Genomic DNA, 23466 nt, shown 5'->3' with positions numbered 1-23466 from the left:
AATGTTATGAGTAGCCTAATCAACAGTTTGGTACATTCTGCAAAAAATGAGCACACTGGTAAGTTTGGGAATTCAAAAATTCCACAGAAGACAACAGTGGTGGATGGTCACCGAACCCTTTACATGATGAAGAAAACCCCCTTCACAACATTCACCCAAGTGAAGAGCACTCTCCAGGAAGTATGTGTTTCAGTATCTTAGTCTATCATAAAGAGAAGACATCATGAAAGCAAATACAGAGGGTTCACCACAAGGTGCAAACCATTAATCAGCCTTAAAAATTAGATTAAACTTTGAGAAAAAAACATCTAAAGAAGCCAGCCCAGCACTGAAAAAGCATTCTTTGGACAGATGAAACCAAGATCAACCTGTACATGGGCATGCTTCACTTCCAATGGCATTGGGTCACTAGTGTTTATTGATGATGTGATGGAAGACAGAAGCAGCCAGATGAATTCTGAAGTGTACTGGGCTATATTTTCTGCTCGGATTCAATCAAATGCAGCAAAGTTGATTGGAAATCACCATATCTCAAACCTATCGAGCATGCATTTCACATGCTTAAGACAAAACAGAGCAGAAAGACCCACAAACAAGCAACAACTGAAGTCAGCTGCGGTTAAGACCTGGCAAAGCATCACAAAGGAGGAAACCCAGCGTTTGGTGACGTCCATGGCTTCCAGACTTCAAGCAGTCATTGCCTGCAAAATATTCTCTACAAAGTATTAAAAATGAACATTTTATTTATTGTAAAGTTAATTTGTACAAATACCCTGAAATGAGGAGGCTTTGTAGGAAAAATGGTTGCAATTCCTAAATGTTTCAAAGGATATTTGTGTTCAACCCCTTTAATTACATCTGAAAGTCTACACTTCAATTGCATCTCAATTCTTTCATTTTAATTAAAAATAGTGGCATGCGGAGCCCAAATCATGAAGATTCAGTCACTGTCCAAATATTTCTGGACCTAACTGAATTTGCTGGGTGTAATGACATAGGGAAGTTAAGTACAATGGAGTTCGTTTTTTTTAGTATGAGGCAAACTTTGGTGGTTGTTTACTGACACTCACATAGTCTTTTCTGAAATTGTCACAAGGTCCACATGGTTGGGCAAGATTCGAGTTAGAGTAATTAGAATGCTGTTGAAGTTCATGCCACTTATTTGGGGCTTATCATTTTGTCATATGTATTTGGAGAAAGGAGTGCCTTTATTTTACTGATGGAATCCATTTATCTGACATGGGTTTGGATATTTTTAATTTGGTTTTACAGGCCAGGGTTGAACTCACCATGGGTGGATGTGGCCCATTCTGCCTGTTTAGTTGGCCTATGAAAAAAACTGATGGAAAGCGCTCCTTGAGCAGATCAGCAGATATTTCTGAGGGAGGTGAGTGACTTCTACTCACCTGAATCGGTTGTGCAGCAGCAGGTACAACTCTGGTAATTGCAAAAATGATCCTCCGCGGCCGCAGCTACCCCATCTGAATCTCCATAGGAGATCCAGATAGAGAATTTATGAAAAAAATGAACAAAATTTGGGCTTCCAAAAGCGTTGCCAAGGATGCGAGGAAGAGAAAATGATGTTTAAAAATTTGTAAAATTTATTGAGCTACGCGTTATAAAGCCGGTCCAGCCCATTCATCAGGCTCATACAGACTGAATAGTACAAGCCATCATTTATACCACTCCTAGTGACCTCACAATCTTACTGATTAGTTGGCTTCGCAAAGCTAATTCATTATGTCACCTGTATTAAAAAACATATATCTAATAGCAGTGACCAATGCCATTTGCAATCCCTGCAAACATATATCCATAAAATTTCTTGTTTTAGTATAGCTATATACAATGAATCAATTGAATGTTTTTCAGGGAATGTTTCTATGTACAAATTAACCCCTTTCCGACCAAGTCAGTAATAGTATGTAGCTGCGCCCTGGGACTTATGGACCAGCTACATACTATTACGTGCGCTGCGATCGCCCGCACAAAAGCGGTGCGGGGCGATCGCCGACGGGTGTCAGCTGATTGTTACAGCAGACAACTGGTGCTATGTGCCAGGAGCGGTCCCGCACCACTCCCGGCACATTAAACCCCAAAATGCTGCGATCGAAGTCAAACGCAGCATTGCGGGGGCAAGGGGGGAGGTAAGCGCCGATACTTACCTCCTCTCTGGTGTCAAGCGATGTCTGCGGCGGCTCCCGGATGTTGTCACAACGACCCGATGTCGTCATGACAACATCCGGGTCAGGTTGGGCTAGGGTTAGGGTTAGGCTAGGGTTAGGGTTGGGTTGGGGTTGAATTAGGGTTGGGGTTTGGATTTTTTCAAAAGTAAAGAAAAAAAATTATGACGATATGGCGACCAGTGTTGAGCGCAAGTGCTCGCTACTTGAGTTTGCATCGGGTGCTCGGGTATGCACTGAGTATCGCGGGTGTTCGAGTGACATGCTCGAGTCTCTGGCCCATATGCTTCGCGGCCAAAAAAAACTTTGCTGGGATCGCCTGCCATGCACGAGCGATCCACACATGTTTTTTTGGGTGTCTAACAACCGTGAAACATGCGTGGCGGGGACACGAACATGTCACTCGAGCACCCGTGATACATGGTGGATACCCGAGTACCCGATGCAAACTCAAGTAGCAAGCACTAGCGCTCAAGACTAATGATGACAACTTATTCAATATGATGACTTAATGTTATCAAATTCTGTCATACATTTGGGTTCAAAATGTACACTATACCCCTTGATAAAATCCTTGAGGGGTCTACTTTCCAAAATGGAGTCAATTGTGGGCGGTTTCCACTATTTAGGCACATCAGGGGCTCCCGAAATGCAACATGGCGTCCGCTCTTGATTCAAGCCAATTTTGCATTCAAAAAGTCACACAGTGCTCCTTCCCTTCTGAACCCTGACGTGCGCCCAAACAGTTTTTTCCTCACATGTGGGATATTGGCGTACTGAGAAGAAATTGCACAACAGTTTTTAGGTTCCATTTTCTTTTCTTACCTTTGTGACAACAAAAAATTTAGGGCTAAAAGATCATTTTTGTGGAAAAAGTTTGATGTTTTTTATTTTCACGGCTCCATGTTATAAACTTCTGTGAAGCACCTGGGGGTTCAAGGTGCTCACCACACATCTAGATAAGTTCCCTGAAATGGTGTCACTTGTGGGGGTTTTCCACTGTTTAGGCACATCAGGGGCTCTCCAAATGCAACATGGTGTCCGCTAATTATTCAAGCAAATTTTACATTTAAAAAGTCAAATGGCGCTCCTTCCCTTCCGAACCCTGCCATGCACCCAAGCAGTGGTTTTCCCCTACATATGGGGTATCGGCATAGGCGGATTATAATGAGGGCAATCCGGGCTACCGCCCGGGGCCCCGAGCCTACAGGAGGCCCGCAGCTCCGGGTGGGGTGTCTAATGCCGGATTGCCCTCATTATATGTGCGGGCCGCCGCGGCACATACCGGTAGCAGTGGCGGGAGGGGGGGCCCTGGACCGCTCCCCCAGCAGCGGCCGCCGCTACTTCTTCTTCGGCCGGGCCAGCATTGCAGCAGTTAACTTCCCTGTGCTGGCCCGGCCGCGTCACTGCTAGGAGACATGGCCCTGTGCGCGGCCGTGTCTCCTAGCTGTGACGTCACGCAGTGCGCGCCCGGCCTGCACTGCTGCAATGGAGAAGTCAGAGCAGGCAGGAGGAATGGAGCCGGGGGATGGTGAGTCTGTGTGTGTGTGTATGTGTGTGTGTGTGTGTGTGTGTGTGCAGGCAGATATCATTGTGTGATGTCCGTTTATATGTATTTTTGTGTTTCAAATGTGTTTATGCGTGTATGTATATGTCTGTACATGTTTGTGTGTCCTTGACTGCATGCGTGACTGCGTGCGGCTTCCTGCTGAGTATAGTTGGCGCCGTGCGGCCTTCTGCTGTCTCTGGGGGGGGGCGCCGTGCGGCCTCCCACTATGTATAGATGGCGCCGTGCAGCCTCCCACTGTGTATAGATGGCGCCGTGCGGCCCCCTGCTGTGTATAGATGGCGCCGTGCGGCCCTCTGCTGTGTATAGATGGCGCCATGCGGCCTCCCACTATGTATAGATGGCGCCGTGCGGCCTCCCGCTGTGTATAGATGGCGCCGTGCGGCCCCCTGCTGTGTATAGATGGCGCCGTGCGGCCCTCTGCTGTGTATAGATGGCGCCGTGCGGCCTCCTGCTGTGCATAGATGGCACCGTGCGGCCTCCTGCTGTGTATAGATGGCGCCGTACGGCCTCCTGCTGTGTATAGATGGCTCCATGCGGCCTCCTGCTGTGTGTAGATGGCGCCGTGCGGCCTCCTGCTGTGTATAGATGGCGCCATGCGGCCTCCTGCTGGGTATAGATGGCGCCGTGCGGCCTCCTGCTGTCTCTGGGGGGGCGCCGTGCGTCCTCCCGCTGTGTATAGATGGCGCCGTGCGGCCTCCTTCTGTGTATAGATGGCGCCGTGCGGCCTCCTGCTGTCTCTGGTGGGGGCGCCGTGCGGCCTCCTGCTGTGTATAGATGGCGCCGTGCGGCCTCCCGCTGTGTATAGATGGCTACGTGCGGCCTCCTGTTGTGTATAGATGGCTACGTGCGGCCTCCCGCTGTGTATAGATGGCTACGTGCGGCCTCCCGCTGTGTATAGATGGCACCGTGCAGCCTCCCGCTGTGTATAGATGGCTACGTGTGCTCAATATTGAGTCATACAATTAATGTAAGGCTATGTGCCCACGATACAGAAATGTTCCGGATTTTTTTTGAGCGTTTCTGCATCTCCCTGGCAGAAAAAAAGCATGCGGATTTTACATGCGGATTGTACATGCGGATTTTACATGCGTTTTCCTGCCAGGGACATGCGGATGTGAAGCGTTCTTCACTTGCATTTCCGCATGCGGGTTGACAAGCGCTTTCCAAGCGATTTTAGCATCACTTGGAAAGTGCTTGACAACTTGGTTACACTATATAAATCCATGCAACCAGCATGGATTTATATAGTGTGACCGTAAAAGAATGATAAAAAATATATACTTACCTTCTGATGGCCTGACGACGTCAGCGGTCGCGTGACCCATCACATGACTAAATGACGTCACAGCAGGTCCTTTTCAGACCATCGCGAGCTGCCGACAAGCCAGGACGCATCGGATAAAGACACCGGGGGCCATCAGAAGGTAAGTATAATATTTATTTTTTATTTTATTCTTTTTTTACAGGTTCTTTGGTACCCGGGTCCGGAGGAGAGTCTCCTGTCCTCCACACCCGGGTACCATCCGCACATTGAAACGCATGGATTCCGCATCTACAGATGCAGGGATGCGGATTCCATGCGTTCTAACGCAAGTCAATGGCGGCGAAAACGCCGCGCTTCCGCAAAATAATTGGTAATGCTGCGGATTTTTGCGCAATGATAATCCGCAGCGGAAATTTCCGCAGCATGTACACAGCACATGCGGATTATCATTGGGGAACATGGCAGACCTTCTATCAAGCGTTTTTTAAGCGTTTCTGCAGCGGAATTTCCGCTGCGGAAATGCTTAAAAAACGCATCGTGGGCACACAGTCTAAAAAAAAATATTAGAATTAATATTGTGCCAAATTAATTTCACGTGAACTATCACATGATCTATCACAGGGGATCATGTGATATGTCACGTGATAAATCAGGTGTGTGTGTGGGGCGGGGTCCCGCGCCTTCTAAACTGCCCGGGGCCCTTGCTACTCTTAATCCACCCCTAGGTATCGGCGTAGTCAGGAGAAATTGCACATCAAGTTGCACGGTGCAATTTCTCCTGTTACCCTTATGAAAATGCAAAACTGGGGGCTGAAAAACATTTTTGTGGGAAAAATGTGAAAATTTTATTTTCATGGCTCCATGTTATAAACTTCTGTGAAGAACCTGGGGTTTCAATGTGCTCACCACACATCTAGATAAGTTCCCTGAGGGGTTCAGTGTCCAGAATGGTGTCATTTGTGGGGGGTTTCCACTATTTAGGCACATCAGTGGCTCTCCAAATGCAACATGGCGTCCGCTAATTATTCAAGCAAATTTTACATTCAAAAAGTCAAATGGCGCTCCTTCCCTTATGAGCCCTGCCGTGCGCCCAAACAGTCGTTTTTCCCCATGTATGGGGTATCTGCGTACTCAGGGGAAATTGCACAACAAATTTTGGTGTTCATTTTTTCCTGTTACCCCTGCAAAAATAAAAAAAATTGCATGTTTTTTTTGTGAAAAAAGTTAAATGTTCATTTTTTTTCTTCCCCATTCCAAAAATTCCTGTGAAGCACCTGAAGGGTTAATAAACTTATTGAATGTGGTTTTGAGCACCTTGAGGGGTGCAGTTTTTAGAATGGTGTCAATTTTTGGGTATTTTCTGTCATAAAGGCCCCTCAAAGTCACTTCAAATGTGATGTGGTCCCTAAAAAAATGGTTTTGTAAATTTTGCTGTAAAAATGAGAAATCGATGGTCAACTTTTAACCCTTATAGCTCCCTAATAAAAAAAGTTTTGGTTCCAAAATTGTGCTGATGTAAAGTAGAGATGTGGGAAATGTAATTAATTAACTATTTTTATGTGACATATGTCTCTGATTTAAGGGCAGAAAAATTCAAATTTTGAAAATTGCGAAATTTTAAAAATTTTCTCCAAACTTCCGATTTTTTCACAAATAAACGCAAGTGATATCGAAGAAATTTTACCACTATTATGAAATACAATATGTCACGAAAAAAACAATCTCAGAATCAGAGGGATCTGTTGAAGCGTTACAGAGGCATTACCTCACAAAGTGACAGTGGTCAGTTTTGTAAAAACTGGCCCAGTCATTAACGTGCAAACCACCCTCGGGGGTAAAGGGGTTGAAAAACACACAAAAAAAATTTTTTTTCCCTCTTCCAAAACTTTTTTATGTAACAATGCAATAGTATTCAAACCAATCCTCACTGGAAGGTATTATCTACACATTCATTTAAACCCTCAGGAGTCAAAGGTGGATAGTCTAAGGCTATGTGCCCACGATGCAGAAATGCTTAGGATTTTTTCCTGAGCGTTTCTGCATCTCCCTGGCAGAAAAAAACGCATGCGGATTGTACATGCGGATTGTACATGCGGATTGTACATGCCTTTTCCTGCCAGGGACATGCGGAAGTGAAGCGTTCTTCACTTGCATTTCCGCATGCGGGTTGTCAAGTGCTTTCCAGGCGATTTTAGTATCACTTGGAAAGTGCTTGACAACTTGGTCACACTATATAAATCCATGCAAAAGGCAAGGATTTATATAGTGTGACTGAGAGAATGTCAAAAAATAAAAAAATAAAAATATGCTTACCCTCCGATGGCCCGCGCTGTCTTGCTTCGCTCGGTCCCGGCTGCGGCTAGAGTGAAGGACCTGCCGACGTCAGCGCAGGTCCTTCATTCCATCGCAAAGTGCCGGGAAGCAAGGAGGAGCGCAGCGCGGGCCGCCAGAAGGTAAGTATATATTTAGTTTTTATTTTATTCTTTTTTTTACAGCTTTTTTAATGGTACCTGGGTGTGGATGAGACTCTCCTGTACTCCACACCCGGGTACCATCCGCACATTAGAACGCGCCAATTACGCAAGTACAGATGCAGTCTTGCGGAATTGGCGCGTTCTAATGCAAGTCAACGGCGGCGAAAATGCAGCACTTCTGCAAAATAATTGGTAGTGCTGCGTTTTTTTCCGCAATGATAATCCGCAGCTGAAATTTCCGCAGCATGTGCACAGCACATGCGGATTATCATTGGGGGACATGGCAGGCCTTCTACCATGCGTTTTTTAAGCGTTTCTGCAGCATTTCTGCCACTGCGGAAACGCTTAAAAAACGCATCATGGGCACACAGCCTAAATATCAAATGAGACTCCCTGTTAACAAGTTTCTGGAATCTATTGGGTGTATTTTGAGTTATTTGTTCAATAAGTGTATGTGCACACTCTCTGTACTGTCAGCGCTTTAAACCAGGGCTGTGGAGTCGGAGTTGGAGTCGGTGTCCATTTTGGTGGAGCCGGAGTTGGAATCGGAGTCGGTATAAAATGGACCGACTCCAACTCCTAAAATATATAATAAATTGGGTACAGTAGTTCAATGCAGTTTGTGGATAATATTTTTTTCATAAGAATTTGGGAAAGTTATGAAATGTCCTATAAATGTCCTATTCCTGATCTAAGGGTCTAGGACTTTCAGCTGAGATGAATCTGTGCTACAGTAAATTTATCACTTAAACATGAGCCATGTATGAGGGAGTCGGAGTCGGAGTTGGAGTCATGGAAATTGAGGAGTCGGAGGTTTGGCTTACAGACTCCACAGCCCTGCTTTGAAAGCAGCATACTTTATGCTGCGTCCAAAGAACTGCACACAGGTGAATCCGCATGTGTTCATTGAACCATGCAGATTCACTGCAATCAATACATTGCACTGATCTAATTGACATGCTGCAGTCTGGAAAGACGTGCCGCATGTCCGTGTCCGCAGGAGCACTGAGAAACATAGTGGGCATGGGATTTCTTGAAATCTCATCCACTTTGCTTGTAATGTACAACGCTGCAGTTTGCACGCAGCGCATCCGCAGCGTTTCCTGACCGCTTCCCTCCAACAAAGAGGTGATTGGTTTGGGAAAGCCTTTGCTAGTTTATTTGGAGTAAAATGCCATCTAGAGATGGTTTTGTAAAAGGCCTTTTGTAAGGAGGCGCAAATGTTTGATGAGTAAGTGGATTTTAAGCTTATTTGCCATTTCTCAGGAGAAAAGGTTTTCTTGATTAATGCAATCACATATATTTTTGGTCCTCCATAACATGTTATTGTTTGAATTGCAAAGAAGTAAGCTAATGGGTTCGGTTGCTAGAGTTTTTTGTTTTAAAAGGATAGATATTGCTTTCCTTATACTGTTGAAAATTCCAATGTCGTAATCGGTTAGCTTATTACACATTTTTAGTCTTTGAAAGGGAGATTTATTACACATTCTATGGGAATGTCCCAAACTACTAACTTTTTGGAAAGAAATATTATTTATTAATCAAATTACAAGACAGAACATTATTTTACTTCCCCAAATGGCTTTACTATCTTTAGATTTGGATGTGGCAAATCCATTTTTGAAACCTATACTAATTCACATTTTTCTCGTAGCTAAAAATGCCATAGCAGCAAATCGGAAAAAAAACATTTATTCCCACCATTGCAGATAATTGTATACAAAATAACTCTTCATAATTCTTACGAGAGAAGCCACGCCATATCAAACAATTACTATGCAAAGTACTATAAGACATGGGTACCCTGGATTAACTTTCCTCTAATTAGTGACATTTTGTTTAAGACATTGACAACTTTATGAAATTGTTACTCATTAATATTGTTATGTTTGATTCTTAATATTTTATGTCTAATATTACAGTATATTTGTTTTGTAATACTTTCGTATTCTCCTCTGTAAATCTTTGTGATGTCACTTTTAATTTATATTCACAAAAATGTTAAACCCTTTAACTATATTTCTAATTTAATACTATAATCACTGTTAATCATATTACAATATTGTTCTTATTCTCCTATCCCTCCCTCTATTCTATTCTTTCATCTTCCCTAGGTTTATGCAATAAAGATCTTTCCTTCTCATACCCCTACCCTTTCCCCTTCTAACGGTTTATAAAATTTGAATAAAATGATTCAATGTAAATACTTTTATGCCCAAAAATTACAGAAATATTCTCAGAGTGATACCTTGTGATCAGTGAAAAAATGTTTGGATAAACTATGTGTAATGATACCATTGCGTATATTATACCTATGACCTATGACATTCTGTTGTGGACTGCTTGCATTATGCAACCAACGTACTGAAGATTGCAGTCACATTGCAACAGATAGATGCCATTGGCATTGCAGTTTAAAATTGATAGGGAAAACTTTACCTGTGACTGTGGACGAGAATATTGTACACCCCTGTTTAATAATTTTCAAACTCAAACATTTTGTTCCCCCACACCAATAGGAACCTCTAATGGATGTCTGTATTAAGGGTCCTTGTGTGGGGTGAGTCAGGGGTGAATCTGATCTGCTGTTACTAGGTGCGACATGATTCTTCAGATTCATATTCCACGAAAAATTATGTTGGTACCGTACCCCTGATATTACTGTGGGACTGATAATATGTTGTTATAAAACTATATTTGATTTTGTTGTTTAATAACTCTTCTTTGTCTTTTAAACAGAAATTCCTTGCCGTATTCAGACACTCTGTCTGGTTCAGTTTTTTTGTGTGTGCAAAGGCAACTTTTAATATGGATATTTTTTCTCTCTGAATCTCCTTTTTAGTATCTGTGCTTCCTTGAAAATCTCCTTGTCTGTGGAACTATTTTTTCTGATCCACCTATATTGGCCATATAGAATATTTGAGATCAACTTAGGTTAGTGCCCACTTGAAAACTCTAGATAGCTGTTCACATCGACATGTTGGAAGAAGGTCGAAGTGTGAACAGCACCCTGCTCACCTTTATTGGTTGCCAGGTCCAGAAAACTGTATTCTTGTTGTGGAAAAGGAAAATTCCAATCCCAAGAATTGTTATTCAATTGGTGAACAAAGGATTGCGCCTCTTTGGGAGTCCCAGTCCATGTAAAAAATAGGACCCATAAAAACAGGTTGGCATAACTGGGCACGAATCATGTACCCATCGCCAAGCCCCTCAACTGCCGGTATGCCACACCCTCAAACGAAAAAATGTTGTGCTCCAACACAAATCTAATACCATCCAACAAAAAATTAGCTTGGTTGCCAGGCAGTGATTCATCCTGATTTAGATAATATTCAATAGCCTTGAGGCCCAATTCATGTCTGATGTTGGAATACAGTGAATTAACATCCAACTTGAAAAATGAATAATTTTGTGGTAGTCCCAATCTTTTTAATTCAGAGATAAGATGAGAAAAATCACGAATATGAGAGGATAACTTAATAACATAAGGCTGTAAAAATAAATCAATATACTGAAATAAATTAGCTGTTATGGAGTTGATCCCCGAAATTATAGGCCGGCCCCGTTGGTTTGTAAGACTTTTGTGAATTTTGGACAGAAAATAAAAAAACGGTTGTTGATTTTTTTGTGTATGTGTTTTTTAATCTGAACATTGAACGTTTTTCAGGAAATATTTCTATTGATTCATTGTATATAACTATACTAACACAACAATTGCTATGGATAAACAGTGAAGAGCAAAAGGGTGACAATGTTTTAAACTTTTGACTTTCAGGCTCCATATTTCACCATCCACTACTGTTTCGAATGTGACACTGCCATCATTTTAGACAATCATCTTGACTATCTCATAAATAAACTTGACTTGCAACTATTTAGCATATAATTAGTTATGCAGATTATTGTCATGTCACTGCATTGTTACTGTTTTGCTCCTGGTGGTGGAAAAATCTTTTTCTTCCTGTATACTACAAATTACAACCTGTTCTCACTTTCCCTAATAGCGCATCATATTATGAGGTTGATTCTCAAGCGAAAGATCACTGGTTTGAATCGAGGAACAGCTATGAAGAAGATTTCCTAAGAAAAGAGAAACTGCGTCATCCAGCTCATTGATAGTGGTTTCTCCGCCAAGAAAATTGCCAAACTGTATCATGTGAGTGCCATGACAGTTGGAAGAATATGAAATGAAGTCTGTCCATCAATTAAAAAGCCAAGAGGTGGACGTCCAGGCAAAATATCTGGTCAAAAAGTAGCTCATCACAAGGTCTATCAGTTCTGGCGTGACAAACACGGCAGAGGAGGTGGCTCACATGCTTAATAATGAGATCACAGACAGCCATGCAAGCACCGTGCGACACATGTTACACAAGTCTGGAATGGTGGCCCAAAAAAAAGGGCAGAAGCCTCGACTTCAATCTCATCATAAGAAGCGTTGGCTCGAGTTTGCAAAAAAGTATGAAAAATGGACAGTAAAAGATTGCAAACGGGTGATTTGGAGCGACAAGATGAAAGTTAATAAACTAGAATCTGAAGGGTGCAAATCGGTCTGGAAGAAACAAGGGAAAAAAGGGCTTACAGGGCAAGAAATTAAAGGAACTGTCAAGTTCGGTGAAGGAAGCCTGATGATATGGGGTTGTTTCACAGCCACAAAAACCTTTGGGTACTTTTCCATGGTCGATGGTGGTCTCAATACTGAGCTATATGTGAGTCTCCTACAAGATGAGTTACTTCGTACACTCGTGTACTATGGGTATGAAAAGGACGACATAGTGTTCCAGCAGGACAACGACCCGAAGCATACGTCAAGATTGTCTAAGAAATGGTTCAATGGCAATGAAGTAGAGGTCCCCACTATCCCCAGACCTCAACCCAATCAAACACTTGTGGGTAGAGTTGAAAAAAAAAGCTATATACGTATCCAAGTGAGTCGACCAGTATGCATCAACTTTGTAAGCATGTAGAAGAGACCTTCGGTTGAGACATGCTTGAATCTGATCTAGAGCATGGCCAGAAAGATTCACAAAGTGTTGAAAGCCAAAGGTGGATTTACAAAATAATAAAAATTTAAATTTAGATTTTTAGGAGAAAAACAGTAGCAATGCAGTGACATGACAATAATCTGCACAACTAATAATATGCTAAATAGCTGCAAGTCAAATTTATGTATGAGTTAGCCAAGATGATTGTCTATAAAATGATGGTAGTCTCACGTTCGAAGCAGTAGTGGATGGTGAGTTATGGAGGTTGAAAGTCAAAAGCTCAAAACACGTGCTTGTCAGTGTACGTTTGCAGGGATTGCAAATGGCATAGGTAATTGCTATTGGATGTACAGCGGCGACCAATAGCTTTGCATTTTTTTTTAAAGTGTAATTACTTCTCCCTGGTTGTCGTGATGCCATTTTCCTGGTGATTTTAGTAAACCGGATGCAAATGGTTGTCAGCTATAAGGACTAAAATTGTGTTTGACATTGTTTTATCCCTTTATGTGTTAGTTTTCAACATTTGCTGGGCCAAATGTTTTGCATATTTTGTCATAGGTAGTCGCATTTTGCCTATTTTTTTTTGTGTTTTTAGGGTAAAACATGGCAAAGGCAAAGCCAAATTTATCACCAGATGTTAGGAAGCTTATTATTCTGAGAGTGAAGTCAAGCAAAAGCCAAAAAGTGGTAGCTATGGAATTCAACTGTTCTCAGATTCAAGTATCACATATATTAAAGAAAGAAAAAGAAGGTTATGGAACTGCTGACAAACCTGGAAGTGGACGACCACGGAAAACTTCCTCCAGAGTTGATCACATTATTAACCCCTTAGTGACCAATATACGTCTTTTTACTGACCTGCGATATAAGAGTCTAGCATTCCTCGACAGGTAACAATCCTGTAACTGTCACCTGTAAATTATAGCTGACAACTTGCTGCATCAGCCATGATCAGTGTTGGCACCAACCATGGATGTTTAACCCCATTGATTCTGCTGTCAATAGCGACTACAGTATCTAAATAGTTAGAATGTGGGGGCTTCCTCTTTAACCCCTTACTGGCCTGGGGCGTATTAGTACGCCCCAGGCCATCACCCCCGGTTCAGCACGGGCTCCGGTGCTGAGCCCGCACTGAACCGGGCACATGTCAGCTGATTCTTACAGCTGACATGTGCCCGCAACAGTTGCGAGTGGAATTGCGATCCACCTGTGGCTGTTAACCAGTTAAATGCTGCTGTCAATCTCTGACAGCGGCATTTATCAGCGCCGCGCTGGAAGCGCGTCACTTGCCCCGCCCCGGAAGCGCATCACTTACCCCGCCCATCGGTGACCCCATCACGTGATCGCGGGTCACTGATGGGTGGGCATGACAACCCTGCGTCTGCAGCAGACCCCAGTGGTTGTCATGTAAAGATCGCTATGAGCGCCACCTAGTGGTCGGCACTCATAGTACAGGAGCATTTCTGCTACATAGAGGTGATCTGCTCATCACCTCTATGTAGCAGTTGCGATCAGACAGCTGCTGCTTCTAGTCTCTTATGGAGACTATAGAAGCAAGCAAAAAGTGTAAAAAAAATGTTTTTAAAAATATTAAAAAAATTAAAAAAATATAAAAGTTTAAATCACTCCCCTTTTGCCCCATTCATAATAAAATAAAAAATAAACCCCACATACACATATTTGGCATCACCGTGTTCAGAATCGCCCGATCTATCAATATAAAAAAAGAATTAATCCGATCGGTAAACAGCGCAATGAGAAAAAAATTCCAAACGCCAGAATTACGTTGTTTTGGTCGCCACAACATTGCAATAAAATGCAATAATGGGCGATCAAAACATCGTATCTACACCAAAATGCTATCAATAAAAACGTCAGCCCGGTGTGCAAAAAATAAGCCCTCACCTGACTTAGATCCCGAAAAATGGAGACACTACGGGTCTTGGAAAATGGCGCCATATTTTTTTTTTTTTAGCAAACTTAGGATTTTTTTTCACCACTTAAATAAAAAATAACCTATTCATGTTTGGTGTCTACAAACTCGTAATGACCTGGAGAATAATGATGGTGGGTCAGTTTTAGCATTTAGTGAATGTGGAAAGAAAAAAAAAACAACAGTGGAATTGCATTTGTTTTGCAATTTCACCGCACTTGGAATTTTTTTCCCATTTTCCAGTACACAATATGGTAAAACTAGTAATGGTGTTTAAAAGTACAACTCGTCCCGCAAAAAATAAGCCCTCACACGGCCATATTGCCCAAAAAATAAAAACGCTATGGCTCTGGGAACAAGGGGAGCAAAAAAACGGAAATGCAAAAACAGAAAATTCCAAGTCGTAAAGGGGTTAACCTCATCGGTACTTTGAGATCTTGATTGTGTGGTCCTAATATTTGGCCTGTAGAGAAGTTATCAAAATTTAAGTGGTAAAAATAAAGTTTTTCATGCTTGTCATGCCACTTTCCATTACTTCCTGAAAAGAACCAAAAGGGTTAATGAACTACCTGAAAGCAATTTTAAATACGTTGAGGGGTGCAGTATTTAAAATGGTATCACTTTTGTGTTGTTTCCAACATTTAGGACCCCCAAAGTCACTTCAAAACTGAACAGGTCTCTATAAAAATAAATGTTGTTAATTTCCTTGAAAAAATGAAAAGTTACTGCTACATTTTTAAACCTTCTAAAATGCTAACAAAATAAAACAATGCTTTACAAATGGTGCTGCTGTAAAGCATACATGTGGGAAATGTTATTTCTTAATGTTTTTGTGTGGTATGACTATTGGGATCAAAGGGATAGTCATTCAAAGTTTGAAAATTGCAATTTTTAAAAGATTTTTGTAAAATTTCTGATATTTTTTATAAATAAACGCAAAACATATCAACCTAAATTTACCACTATTATAAAGTATCATGTGTCACAAAAAAAACAATCTTAAAATCAATAGGATATGTTGACGTGTTGCAGAGTTATCACTACATAAAGTGACAATGGTCAGATTTCAAAAAATTGGTCCGATCACTAAGGGATTAAGAAAAAGTCAGTATCTGATGTCCCTAAAAGTACTGTACAGATTTCGCACGAAATGAATGAAGAATATGGGGTCAAAGTGAGTCGCCAAACTATGAGGCAACAGCTAAAAGCAGTAGGGTTGAATGCAAGAGTTCCAGTCAAGAAGGCTTTCATCTCTGCAAAGAACCGGAAGGTCCAACTTGAGTTTGCCAAAGAACACAGCCAATGGAAAGAGACAGATTGATCTAAGGTGTTGTGGTCAGAAGAATCCAAGTTCAGTCTGTTTAGCAGTGATGGTAAGCACTATATACAGTATACCACGTAATTGGAAAATGTAATGATGTAAGGTACCAAACACCTACAGTGAAACATGGTGGTGGCAATGTAATGGTTTGGGGCTGCTTTTCTGCATTTGCCATTGGCCGTCTGCATAGAATTGATGGAAATATGAATGCTACCATGTACAAGGATATACTGGAGGATGCAATGCTGCCACATGGTAAAAATAAAGTAGACAAGGGATGGAAATTCCACCAAGACAATGATCTTAAGCACACATCCAATTTAGTCAAAAATTGGTTATCAAAGAAAAATGTTTGCCTGTTGCAATGGCCAAGACAATCACCTGATTTAACCCCTTTCCGACGTGGTCAGTAATAGTATGTACCACGTCGGAAAGGTCAGTTCAGCGGGGGCTTTGGAGATGAGTCCGCACTGAACCGGGCACATTTCAGCTGATTTATACAGCTGACATGTGCCCACAACAGCCGCAGGTGGAATCGTGATCTATCTGTGGCTGTTAACCAGTTAAATGCCACTGTCAATCTCTGTCAATCCTAGGCCCCGCCATCGGTGACCCTGTCACGTGATCGCAGGTCACCGATGGGTTGGCATGACAACCCGGGGTCTGCAGCAGACCCCTGTGGTTGTCATGTCTCGATTGCTATGAGCGCCACCTAGAGGTCTGCGCTCATAGCAAGTGAGCATTTCTACTACATAGAGGCGATCTGCTCATCGCCTCTATGTAGCAAAGGCGATCGGACGTCCACTGATAAAGTCACAGTTAGTTAGCAAGTTGCTAATGGTCGTAACCATGGATACCTAAGGTCCTGTATTGCCTGCACATGAGGTAAGTGGCATAGCAAATCAAAAATACTATACTACATTTCTAATAGTAGGTATTTGCTAATATTATTATTATTACTACACCTACAATATAATGGGATAGGATCTTGGAGATGAGAATACCCCTTTAAATGACCATACCTATATTCAAAAGCATTTTGGTTAAAATTAAGGTCCTTGCATGATGACAACTTCATGCACTTTCAATTCATCACAGGGGAAATGGTATCACAACAACCAGACAGAAGTAATCACACTTTTAAGAAAAATGCAAAACTTTTGGTCGCCACTGAATGTTTTTTAATAAAGGTGAAGTAATGAATTAACTTTGTGAGGCCAACCAATCAGTAAGATTGTGAGTTCACTAGGGATGGTATAAATGATGGCATGATTTATTCAGTTTGCATGAGCCTGATGAAAGGACTGGACCAGCTCCGTAATAAGTAGCTCAATAAATGTTAATGTTTTTTTAACATTAGTTTCTCATCCTCGCATCCTTGGCAGCACTTTTGGAAGCCGAATTTTAGCTACTTTTTTCCTAAAAGTTTAGTTGGTTTGGGATGATGGGTAAGTTATTCGCAAATGAAAATGCAAGTGGATAGTTAAAGGGACTCTGTCAGCACGGAATGACTGTTCAAACTAAGTCCCACCGCTTAGTGTTCATGGTGGGGTAAATCATTAAATACACCTTCCCATCAGCTTGTTTTCCCTCTATCTCCACCTCCTTATTTGATTGACAGCTCTGGCTTCATAGAGCTACAGAAGGGAGGAGATAAATTGAAAACAAGCAGGTAGAAAGGTGTATTTAAATGTTTAACCCCCTTTACCCCCGAGGGTGGTTTGCACGTTAATGACCAGGCCAATTTTTACAATTTTGACCACTTTCACTTTATGAGGTAATTACTCTGGAACGCTTCAACGGATCCCACTGATTCTGAGATTGTTCTTTCGTGACATCTTGTACTTCATGATAGAGGTAAAATTTCTTCGATATCACTTGCGTTTATTTGTGAAAAAATCGGAAATTTGGCGAAAATGTTGAAAATTTAGCAATTTTCAAAATTTTAATTTTTATGCCCTTAAATCAAAGAGATATGTCACGCAAAATAGTTAATAAATAACATTTCCCACATGTCTACTTTATAGCAGCACAATTTTGGAACAAAAATTTTTTTTTAGTAGAGAGCTATAAGGGTTAAAAGTTGACCAGCGATTTCTCATTTTAACAACAAAATTTAAAAATCCATTTTTTTAGAGACCACATCACATTTGACGTGACTTTGAGGGGCCTTTATGACAGAAATACCCAAAACATAAATACCCAAAAGTGACACCATTCTAAAAACTGCACCCCTCAAGGTGCTCAAAACCACATTCAAGAAGATTATTTCACAGGAATTTTTGGAATGTGGAAGAAAAAAATTAACATTTAACTTTTTTCACAAAAATGTTACTTCAGACCCAATTTTTTTTATTTTTGCAGGGGTAACAGGAAAGAATGGACCCCAAAATTTGTTGTGCAATTTCCCCTGAGCACGCAGATGCCCCATATGTGAGGAAAAAACACTGTTTGGGCGCACGGCAGGGTTTGGAAGGGAAGGAGCGCCATTTGACTTTTTGAATGTAAAATTTGCTTGAATAATTAGCGGACACCATGTTGCGTTTGGGGAGCCCCTGATGTGCCTAAATAGTGGAAAACCACACAAGTGACCCCATTTAGGAAACTAGACCCCTTAGGGAACTTATCTAGATGTGTGGTGAGCACCTTGAACCCCCAGGTGCTTCACAGAAGTTTAGAACATTGAGCCGTAAAAATAAAATTTTCACATTTTTCCAACAAAAATGTTTTTCAGCCCCCAATTTTGCATTTTCATAGGGGTAACAGGAGAAATTGCACCATGCAGTTTGTTGTGCAATTTCTCCTGAGTAAGCCGATACCCCATATGTGGGGGAAAACCACTGTTTGGATGCACGGCAGAGTTCGGAAGGGTAGGAGCAAATTTGCTTGAATAATTAGCGGATATGCCCCTGATGTGCCTAAACGGTGAAAACTCCCCACAAGTGAAACCATTTTGGAAACTAGTCCCCTTAGGGAACTTATCTAGATGTGTGGTGAGCACCCTGAACCCCCAGGTGCTTCACAGAAGTTTATAACATTGAACCGTAAAAAATAACATTTTCACATTTTTTCAACAAAAATGTTTTTCAGCCCCCCCACCCTCCCCCCAGTAACTCCATTTTGGAAGCTACACCCCTCCAGGATTTTATCAAGGGGTATAGTGAACATTTTGAAACCAGAGGTACGACACAGAATTTGATAACATTAGGTCATCATATTGAATAAGTTGTCATTAGTCTTGAGTGCAAGTGCTCACTATTTGAGTTTGCATCGGGTACTCGGGTATGCACCAAGTATCGAGGGTGCTCAAGTGACATGCTCGAGTCCCTGCCCCGCATGTTTTTTTTATTAGACACCAAAAAAAAAAATGCGGGGATCGCTCGTGCATGGCAGGCAATCCCTGCAAGGTTTTTTTGGTTGTATAACAGCTGCAAAACATTTGGTGAGGAGACTCGAGCATGTCACTCGAGCACCCGCCATACTCGGTGCATACCCAAGCACCCGATGCAAACTCAAGTAGCGAGTACTTGCGCTCACTAGTCGCCATATCGTCGTCATATTTTTTTTCTTTACTTCTGAAAAAATCCTTACCCCAACCTTAGCCCAACCCTAACCCTAGCCTAACCCTAACCTTAGCCTAACCCTAGCCTAACCCTAAAGCTAGCCCAAGCCTAACCCTAGCCCAACCCTAACCCTAGCCCAACCCTAACCCTAACCCTAGCCCAACGTTAACCCAAACCCTAGCACAACCCTAACCCTAGCACAACCCTAACCCTAAAGTTTATTTTTTACGCCGTTCCTCGCGTGATTAGATGTTATTCTTCGGGTCTGTGCAATTACAGCGATGCCAGATTCATATTGGGTTTTTATGATTGACAGCTGTCACACACTAAAAGACGCATTTTTTTCCAAAGACTAGTTTTTGCATCGCCATATTTTGAGAGCTATAATTTTTCCATATTTCGGCCGACAGAGTCATGTGACGTCTTGTTTTTTGCGGGACAAGTTGACGTTTTTATCGGTATCATTTTCGGGCAAATTACATTTTTTGATCGCTTTCTATTCCGATTTTTGGGAGGCAGAATAAACAAAAGGCAACAATTCAGGAATTGTTTTTTTGTTTTGTTTTTTATGCCGTTCTGCGTGTGGTAAAATTGAAAAGGCAGCTTTATTCTTCGGGTCAGTACGTTTACAGCGGTACTGCATTTTTTTCTTTTTTTTTATATTTTGGCGCTTTTACACAATAAAAACTATTTTATAGAAAAAATAATTGTTTTTGCATCGTTTTATTCTGAGAGCTATAACTTTTTTATTTTTCTGCTGTTGGAGCTGTATTGCGGCTTGTTTTTTGCGGGACAAGATGACATTTTCAGCGGTACCATTTTTATTTACATTCGTCTTTTTGATCACGTTTTATTCCATTTTTTGTTTGGCAGTATGATGATAAAACATCGTTTTATGTTTCGTTTTTTTTTTTTCTTTTATCGTGTTCACTAAAGGGGTTAACTAGCGGGACAGTTTTATAGGTCAGGTCGTTCTGGACACGGTGATACCAAATATGTGTACTTTTATTGGTTTATTTTTTTTTTCATAAGATTATTTATTTATGGGTACAATAGATATATTTTTTTATTATTATTTTTTTCATTTTTTTTTTTATATTTTTACAATTTTTTTTTTTTTTCACTTTGACATTTTTATTACTTGTTCACATGGTCCCACTATGGGACTGTCACTTTTTGCAGCCTGATCGCCTGCATGGCATAGAGAGCAGCAGCTCCCTATGCCATGCAGCCTGTCAGCGCTGCACAGAGAGAAGTTACTTTGGTCATGCACTGCACATGACCAAAGCAACTTCCTGCCTCCTGGTGACCCGGATGTTGTCATGATGACGTCAGGTCACCATGGCAATATCCGAGACCGGATTCAGACGCCGCTGGACGCCGGCAGAAAAGGTAAGTATCGCGCTTACCTCCTCTTGCCACCGCAATGCTACGATCGATTTCAATCGCAGCATTTCGGGGGTTAATGTGCCGGGAGCGGTTTCAATGATCCATACACACATTAGCTTTAAAAACTGATCCATGTCTCCTCATCTGTTTTGCGGATCAGATTCGGTCATGAAAGTCTAAAGAGATTTGGGTAAAAAAAATGACACACTGAAGACATAAATTGTACTTCAGGAGTTCCATCTGAGTTTCATCCATTTCTAACTACAGTAATACATTGTTAAGAGAAAAAGAAAGGGATAAGAAAAAAAACGAATGAAACTAGGATGACAACTGAGAAAAAAAAATCATTCTGTTTCTCGCAGATGGTAACACTCACAGGGATGTGTGACTGCAGTCTAAGAGATGGTAAGATTCATACACAATAATCTTTCTGCTTTTACATGCCTTCTAAACATGTTAGTGGCTGCTACATCTGTACAGGTGATGCTTATCTGTCATGCACAGTGTGGGAAAGACTAAGTGCAACACGAAGGGATGAGGGGAAGGAAGCCCAGACACTTGAGAAAGGGGGAGTGGGGACCCCTTGGCTGATCTAATAACACCCTGCCTACCCTACCGTCCCTACAGGAAACCTAAGCCCTGTTTATCCCTAGAGCTAGGCCCATGATAGGGAGGGGGTGAGCACTGGTCAGTCCCCACTATAAACTAAAGACAACAAGGAAGACAAACAAAGAGGGAAAACTTAGCTTGAACAGACACCAGAGAGATAACACCAAACGTCCTCCAAAGGCACCAGAGAGGAAGCTAGCCGACTGCTATAGCTCCAAGCCTTTACAAGGGAAAAATGTGAATATCACCGGCGACTCCCTGAAGCAGTTTATAAACACCCAGAACAGGGTGTGTCAATCAGAGCAGGTTGCCGCTGGGTCCAAAAGTGAGAAGGATCAAGAAGGCGTCTGCAATACCAAACTGTTACATCTGACAAACTCATGACATTACCAGTTAAACATTTTCATCAATGCTTTCTAACTGGCTGCAGTTTAAACAATTTCTATTTCAGCAAGCCTATCATTTCATACAAAGAAGGACCTTAGCAAGTATATAGAAAAAACACGGTACAGGACAAATATTTTATTGGTAGGAGAATCATCTTGGAGAGGCCAAACAACAGTTGACAGTTTAAGCCCAAGCAACAGTTATACTGAATGTAATATGGTTCTTTAAAAAACTGCATGGACTTTCAGTGACTGTTATATCTAGTCCAGGAAAACCCAATTTGTAAGGAGGACTTGTTGGCCCCTCTCAATTGTACATGCTACAATTTAGTACAGGATAAGCCATTGGTGAAACAGCTATCAGTAGCATCATCTGATGCCTCTGATGAACATAACCAGCTCTATGTGCACTATTCTAGTGAACAATTTAATGAAGGTCCTGGCTTAGCACAACTTAATCAGGTTGGTATTTTTTCAACTATTACAGTGTCTTGAAAAAGTATTCATACCCCGTGAACTTTTCCACATTTTTTGACGTTACACCCATAATTTTAAATGTATTTTATTGGAATTTTATGTAATATGCCAACACAAAGCACCAAGTATAAAGGAAATCATACACTGCTTTCTAATTATTTTAAAAATGTACATCTGAAAATGCTGAAGTGCATTTTTATTTAGCCCCTTGTAGTCTTATACCCCTAAAAAAATCCTGAGTCTGTAATCATCTGTATGCTGTAGCAGGAATATAATAGACTATGGCCCGCATAAAGGATCATTAGCCCTTTTAATGACCGGAGAGTTTTAAGCTTAATTTTGTTTAAGTGGTGCAAACAATTTTGAATTTTGTGAAAAAAAATAGTTTTTGCGTTTTCAGGGTCTCATGACATTTGTTTTCCACTGATGAAGCTGAGGGAGCTGGGTTTTTTTGTGTGCAGAGAGCTTAAGTTTTTATCGATCGGTTTAGAGCACATAATATCTTTTGATCATTTTTTATTGTAATCTTTTAAGGAATTGAGTTGAGGATAACCCACCCTGCCTAACCCACTGCAATTTTGGAGTTTCAATATTTTTTTCTTTTTATGATGCTTACAATATGGGTTAATTAATACATTTCTGCCAAAGCCTGTTTTCACCTTTCTGACCAGTATTTTCAATTCTGACCAGTGTCAATTTATTCTGGGCTCTTCAACATATCGCAGTAATTCTGTGACTGACACATTGTACTTCATATTAGTGGTAAATTTAGACCAATAGAATTTGCATTTATTTATAAAAAATTGGAAATTTGATGAAAATGTTGAAAAATTCGCAATTTTCAAACTTTTAATTTCTATGCCCTTAAAACAGATGGTCATACCACTAAAATTAATTAATAAATAATATTAGTCTACTTTACATCAGCATAATTTTTTAAACATTTTTTTTTGTTAAGAAGTTAAAATGTTTAAAAGTTTATCAGAAATTTTTCATTTTTCCAACAAAATTTCCAAAACTAATTTTTCAGGGACCACATCACATTTGAAGTACCGTATTTTGTGGATTATAAGACTTACCGGTTTATAAAACGCACCCAAATTTTGTGGAGGAGAATAGGAAAAAAATGTTTTTTTTTATAAACCGGTGCGTGTTATAATCAGCTTACCTGGGGGGCTGAGGCTTTGGTGGAGCGACGTCCCAGGTGGCAGGGTCGAGGCAGCAGTCGGGAGATCGCTGCTGCTGGAACCTTCCGCCTTCCAGCAGGGGCAGGAGTCGGAAAATGGCTGCGGTCCCCATGCTGCTGTCCCATGCT

At 41.3% G+C, this 23466-nt stretch overlaps 1 protein-coding gene across 3 annotated transcripts in view; it reads right to left on the bottom strand.

Moving 5' to 3' along the window:
• Positions 1–23466, bottom strand: part of LOC141257809 (dihydroxyacetone phosphate acyltransferase-like) — a 181831-nt gene that overhangs the window by 106072 nt on the left and 52293 nt on the right. The window lies entirely within an intron of this gene.

Source organism: Phyllobates terribilis, unplaced genomic scaffold (genome assembly GCF_046119375.1).
Source record: "Phyllobates terribilis strain yellow unplaced genomic scaffold, ASM4611937v1 Scaffold_3__8_contigs__length_932513732, whole genome shotgun sequence".
NCBI lineage: Eukaryota > Metazoa > Chordata > Amphibia > Anura > Dendrobatidae > Phyllobates > Phyllobates terribilis.
Note: the sequence above shows the minus strand (reverse complement) of the source record. Positions and strands in the feature narration are given on the sequence as shown.